At 44.4% G+C, this 6,637-nt stretch overlaps 1 pseudogene; it reads right to left on the reverse strand.

Moving 5' to 3' along the window:
• The window catches only part of LOC147455944 (uncharacterized), a 7,303-nt pseudogene extending 926 nt beyond the window's left edge, over positions 1-6,377 (reverse strand).
• Between the last annotated feature and the right edge of the window lie 260 nt (positions 6,378-6,637).

The raw sequence follows: 6,637 nt of genomic DNA on the forward strand, positions 1-6,637 counted from the left end.
TATCTTGTCCAGCATGAGGAAAATTGCGTGTTGCCCACACCCACATTTCTGTGCCATAAGGGAAAAAAAGGGTAAGACAAATTGGCATAAGGATAGGGAAACATAAGATATTTGTGATGAAATTGTATCACCTATCTTGGGCTCCCAATAGGTCTTTAGGTACATGATGAACTCAATTTCTTGGCTATATTTGTTGTAGAAGGACTCGAGCATCAACTTTTTCTCCTCCTTGGTAACCTCCTCCCTTGTACATGCACCCTGCATATTCATAATTGCCCCCAAAGCCCTAAACATCTCTGCTCTTTTTGGCCAGTCCTTGACCTTTCTAATAAGATGTTTTAGCCAGCATCGCTTAACATGCCACAAACAAAGTAGAATAGGTTGATGGAAAACAACTCTGCTTGACAAACCCCATTGACCTTTGTAAGTGCATGCCTCAACCTAGTTATTCAATGTAAACCATAAAGTTTTGGAAGGTCTATACCTTAGAGCAGCAATCTCTTGCTCTGCATCATCAACCATAAATGCTCCAGGCTCCCAAGACTTGTGGTGGTCAAGCATGGAGTTCCTAAAGCAGCTCAACCAAGTTCGAGTGCTTTCAAAGGTGGCTGATGATGTTAGGACCCATGCAATGGGGACACCATTACGATGGCTATTAAACACAAGGATAGTGTAAAGATTGAACTGCAATAAACATTTGGGCATGCTTTATAAATTGCCTTAATGAAAAAAATCTCCCGATGCAAGAGAGGAAAACCACATAATGCAAGAGACAAGGAATGCTACCTTGTATTTATTGGTGCCGAAGGTTGCATCCATTGCAAGGAGATTTGCATTGCCGTGTTTGAAACACATCTCTCTTTGCCATGGAGTTTGTATTCCCAAAACAAAGTCCAAGGAGTTCTTTTCATCCTGATGTTGGTATACAAAAATATTGTCCTTGTTCTCCATGCACCATCTCCTGACACTCTCAACATCATTGTCGTGCCATTGATATTCATCAATGGAGAGATTTTGGCTGATATTCAGGACATCTTTTATGCTCAAAAAATCATCCCTAACCATGGAGTACGCAGGATCCTTGATCGTTTGAGTGTGCAATGCTTGAATGTGCTTTTCCATAACTTGTTGAGGTGAGAATCCATGAAACAGCATGTTCGCAACCCAAACTTTCTTGTGCATAGATGTCCAAGGAGAGAACTTTGAAGAATCGCCATCATGAGAAGAACCATGGCACAACTCATCATCCCTATTCGTGTGATAGGGGTGGATGTACGAAATGACGCCCACATCTGGCTCATTTGCCAATCGCTTAACTTGGAAGTGACATTGACAACCTCATAAAAGCATGTTTTTATTAAGAGGTGGACGCCTCTTCTTTTTGCCGCTTGATGGGCCCTGTGGGGATGCTTCATTACCATCTTCAAATGGTGCACCATCTCCCTCTATCACACAATCTTGTGTAAGAGATGATGTAGATGATGTCTTTGGTCCAAATGCACACCAAAACCTGGTATGAAGAACACAAAATTCCTAATTGCATTGAAATTACCCAACATAACAATGTGATTAGAGGTTGAATGAAGTTGGAGATACACTTACACTTTCCGCTCAATCCACGTGTCGATAGTGATGCGTTTAAGTTGTTCTGATGTTTGCCTATGGTGCGTGCTAATCTTGAAAGACGTAGGAAAATTCTCAGACCTTGCCTCGCCGGCTACGAAGTCATTCACTTGAAACCACGGAATTCGAGCTTCGCGCATTATTCGATACTTGGATTTCTCGTTGTATGTATGCAACCATTGTAGTGATGAAGAATTGAAGATACCGGGGTTAGGAATTTGTAGATTCATCTTGAATTGAAGGGAGGGAATTAACACTTGCAATTCACATGAACGAAGTCATAGTAGGGATGCGAGAGAGAGAGAGAGAGAGAGAGAGAGAGAGAGAGAGAGAGAGAGAGAGAGAGAGAGAGAGAGAGAGAGAGAGAGAGAGAGAGAGAGAGAGAGAGAGAATTGTCTACTCCCTTGATCAACATTGTGAATTTTTTCTTATGTGTGGTGTGTGTGTGTGTGTGTGTGTGTGTGTGTGTGTGTGTGAGAGAGAGAGAGAGAGAGAGAGAGAGAGAGAGAGAGAGAGAGAGAGAGAGAGAGAGAGAGAGAGAGAGAGAGAGAGAGAAATCTCTTTGTGTGATGGTGATCCCATGAACCACCCAAAGTGAGGGCTGAATGTTTATGTGTATGAATGTGTTTCATGTGTGGTGTGTGTGTGTGTGTGTGTGTGTGTGTGAGAGAGAGAGAGAGAGAGAGAGAGAGAGAGAGAGAGAAATCTCTTTGTGTGATGGTGATCCCATGAACCACCCAAAGTGAGGGCTGAATGTTTATGTGTGTGAATGTGTTTCATGTGTGTGTGTGTGCGTCAATGAGCCAAGTTGGAGAGCCAAAGGGCTTATTATTATATTAATACTAATAATGTAGCACTGGCAGCATTCTGACTACGATAAAGAGCCAACGAAGGAGCCCTGGCAGCACTACGACTACGGGAAAAGGCCAAGGAAGGAAGCGGCGCCGGCTGGAGGTGTTGATGCGATGCAGCCGTTTGCCTCCAGGTTTCGTTTGCCACACTGGAGCCCAAGATGCGCGCTTTGACTAAGCTTGCGTGGCTTGCGAGCTGGCTGCCAACTGGACTTCAGAGTCCGTTTTTTAGACCGAGCCTTCCTCTGCACTTAATTGGCGGGCTTTGGCCGCTCCCCTCCTTATAGTCTCCTTGGAGCTCTTCAGCCCTCCTTCTGAAAGCCCTTGAAGGTCCCCTTGGCCTTCCAAATCCGGTTTCTCCTAGCCGTAGCCTTCTATAGACCTCTCCCCCTATAGATCTTGGCTTGCTTCATGTTGTACACCATGGTGGCGGCCCTCCTTCGTACTATAGTAGCCTGCCATTCCTTTGAGCATGGCCACCTACTCCCCCCTATGTGCTTCTTGGTGAGTCTGGCTTCTCTCAATCCTTCTACTCCCCCTGCATCCATGCCATCATGCTACTCTTCCCTTGTGGCATCTACTCTTGCACTTTCTAAAAAAACTAGCTCCTAGAGCTTTACTTTTTTCCCAAAAGGTTATAGGAAATCCACTGTATGCATTATTTACACCATGCAAATTTTGGCTTTAGGCTAAGAAGCTACACACTCCCTTGCATGATCACAGTTACAAACATCTTCACTAAGACTTACAGTTCCCTTCAATAGCAACATCGCATGCCGGGCCTTGTCCCAATCTCCATGCACCTCAATCCAAGGAAAGAAAAAACTTCAGCTAGTATATTTACACAACTCGCAAAAATGAGGAGATGCCCATTGTTGTGCATTGATGCATTCTAGACCAAAGGATTGCCTGCCAGAAAAATGCATGACAACGGAGGTAGTCCCAAACCACAACAAAACTGAAAATGCTTAAACTTGAACGAAAGAACAAAGAGAGAGGAACATAATGAAAGTTTCAAAATTAAAAAGGATTACCTAATCGTTAGAAAATTTGATTACAAGTTGGAGGAGCTTCGTAGCTTGAGTGTACATTTTCAGAGTTCTTTCTCTTCTAAAGATAAGCCTCCTTTCACTTTAAAGTTATTGACCTTTATACCTAAGGAATTGTAAATGGCTAGTGGCCATTCACATGATGTAAATTTATAAATATCATGACATCATTACAACTCAGGGAATTGACTACTACTCTAGAATTGGGATTTACACAGAGTTTTACTACACTAGCTCAGTAAATTAATAGATACAAATGTAGTGTCCATCTATGTGTCCATCCAGGTGGGTGCCCATTTGGTCAATCTGCTAACACTGATTGCGATGCGGTTGAGTGCAACTCCCAAACCGAAGTCTCTGTGTGTGGGGAGAGAGAGAGAGAGAGAGAGAGAGAGAGAGAGAGAGAGAGAGAGAGAGAGAGAGAGAGAGAGAGAGAGAGAGAGAGAGAGGTTTGTGCAAGTATGCAGTGTGTAATTGATGTTTTGGGAATGTAACAGGTGTTGGAGATTTTGTAACGCATGTGGGTGTGCATATTGGTGTGGAAAACAAAGCGTGTACAGGTGAATTTTTGTGGATTTTGAAGGTAATAATCCCAGTGGATTGGGGTGACGTGTTTACCTTGTGCTGTAGAGAAGTGCACATTTTGTGTTTTGGGTGTGTTCCCCCTTCCCCCTTTACAATGTGGTAACTTACATATCTAGGAGGTGAACCCCCCAAGAATTCTGCCAGCTCTGCCGTGGTGGCCCATTGAGGGTCCCCAAATATGAACCCCATAAAGCATAGTTGAAGCAACTAGAGTGTCAAAAAGGCACAACTCTATTTGAGGTTCTTGAAACGAACCTATAAACACATCTTCTCCAATATTCCCAAGGCTACATAAGCTTTTTTCAATCTAGTCTTTCTTTCTTTCCTCATTGAAAACACCGGTCCATTGAAGACTACCCCAAGATAGGTGTATGCATATATATACTCCATTGTCTCCTAGCCATATGTAAACGTGGGTGCTGACCTCCTTATACATTGTGGTGTGGTGCTAAAAACCACAACCGTGGTTTTCCCCAGGTTAACAGACAATCCAATGTCATGGAAAACTGTGTACAAAGCAGCTAAATGATCTGGAACCTCCTTCGGGGAGTTTAAAATCAGCACAATATTATCAGCATATAGCAATAATGGGATCCATGTCCTTGACAATTGTGCTCCTCTATCACCATCCCTCTCAATGTAGTCAATAATGTCATCCACATACATGCCAAATAATGTAGGAGATAGCAGGAAACCCTCTTTCACCTTGATAGTAGAGTGAACCAAATCAGGAATCCCCTTAGAGTGGGTACCAATAGAGTTGTCTTGCACATGATTCTCCCCTCCTTAATAATGGATCTGAGTTTTAGATTATGATGAAGAGTAGCGAAACCTATGTTGAAACTTGCATGCCCTACTGCCTATACACCCTCTCTCTCTGCATATCTACTACGCTGCTTCTCAAGGATGGATGCGTACAACCATGTCAATGTGTGTCCAATCATGATAGTCTGGTAGTTTATAAGCTCCATAGGGTCCCTTGATTTGAAAATAGGTACAATACTAGACATAATCCAAGTATCACGGCCCTCACACATGGCATGGTTGAATATCACCACTAGAAGCTCTGCAAGTAGATATTTTGTATGTGTAAAATGTTCTACTACTAGGCAATCATGATCATATTCTCTCTTGGTATTCATCCTTGCTCTCTTGGTCTTCTATCACCGGATTTCTTTACCATCATGGTGGAGAGGTGGAAAGGGGGGCACACCCAGCACACAACACAATGCCTCACTATAGCCCAGGGTATACACCACACCCCAATCCACTCGAGTTCACCTTCAAAACTCGGAACTACCTGCAAACAAGCAAACCACCGCTAGCACACAACCATAATCACACACACCTTGCAATGCACCATAAAAATTCAGTCCCTCCGCTGTGCTCAACTCACAGCCTTCCACACACACACAGCCTCTCTCTACCTCTCTTTGCACAACCAACTTCGGGGGGACACACACGTCGACACGCGCCTGGAACCACACGCACACAAGCAAAGAAGAGAAGGGAGAAGGGGGAATGATGCCCAAAAACAATAGAGAACCCTTCTAACATATGCAACACCATATACAACCAATACACTACTAGCATGAACCTCAGCAACAAAAACAATCCCTCAAAGCCTACAAAGGCCAAGGAGCATCATGGCCAAAAAAAGCCCTCAAAAAATCACTTCTATGTCTTTTTATAAGGCTTGTCTAAGGCTAAAAAAGAAAAAACAAGGAGCTATCAAGCTCATACAATCAACTAAGGCTTCTTTTAGAATTTTTTTTGCATTTCCACCACTTGGCATAGTCTATTTGGGAAATCTTTGCATGACACCTCTCTTGGCTTTTTGTCCGCTCAATTCTGCTGCCCGATGACTTGGCCGTCGCATGCTTGCTCCTTTCACTTGCCCTTTTGGGCGTTTGAACTCACCTTCTTTTCTCCTTCTTCTTTCGCATGGGCGGGATAGCCTCTTAGCCAACTCCTTGAAGCTTTCCAACTCTCTCTCCATTCACCGCGGGACCCCACCCCTATGGAAGCAATAGCGACATCGCTATTTGGGGGGTACCCCTTTAATCTCCAAAAGAGGCCCTCATGGGCATGGGCACTGGCCCTTACGGCCTGCCATGTCATTACATGACACAAGCCTCCATTGACGGTCATTAGTGCACGCGCCACAACGCCCGATCAATGTCACACCGCCACAACCACCAAAATCAGCCACCATGTGCCCCTGCAGGGCCGCCTCGCACCAGGCACAGCACCCCTCGGGGCCCGCCATCGCTGAGCTCCAAGCTCACCCTCACGTTCCACATGCCTCAAATGGGTGCCCTCATCTAGGTTAACGAACTCGACATCCGGCCTCCCCTTAATGCATGTGTGGCAATTCCGGGCCACGTGGCAGCCCGTTGGGGGTCACCCTCCAAAACTTTTTTTCCTTGAACAAAAACAAAAAAAACCCATTTGAGGGAATAAAACTCCAACTTCTTGCACTGCTTTCCAACTGTTCACTAGATCATCGATCCGCAAAACTTGGTCGCA

The sequence above is a fragment of the Adiantum capillus-veneris genome, chromosome 6 (assembly GCF_014529385.1).
Source record: "Adiantum capillus-veneris isolate H3 chromosome 6, ASM1452938v2, whole genome shotgun sequence".
Lineage (NCBI taxonomy): Eukaryota > Viridiplantae > Streptophyta > Polypodiopsida > Polypodiales > Pteridaceae > Adiantum > Adiantum capillus-veneris.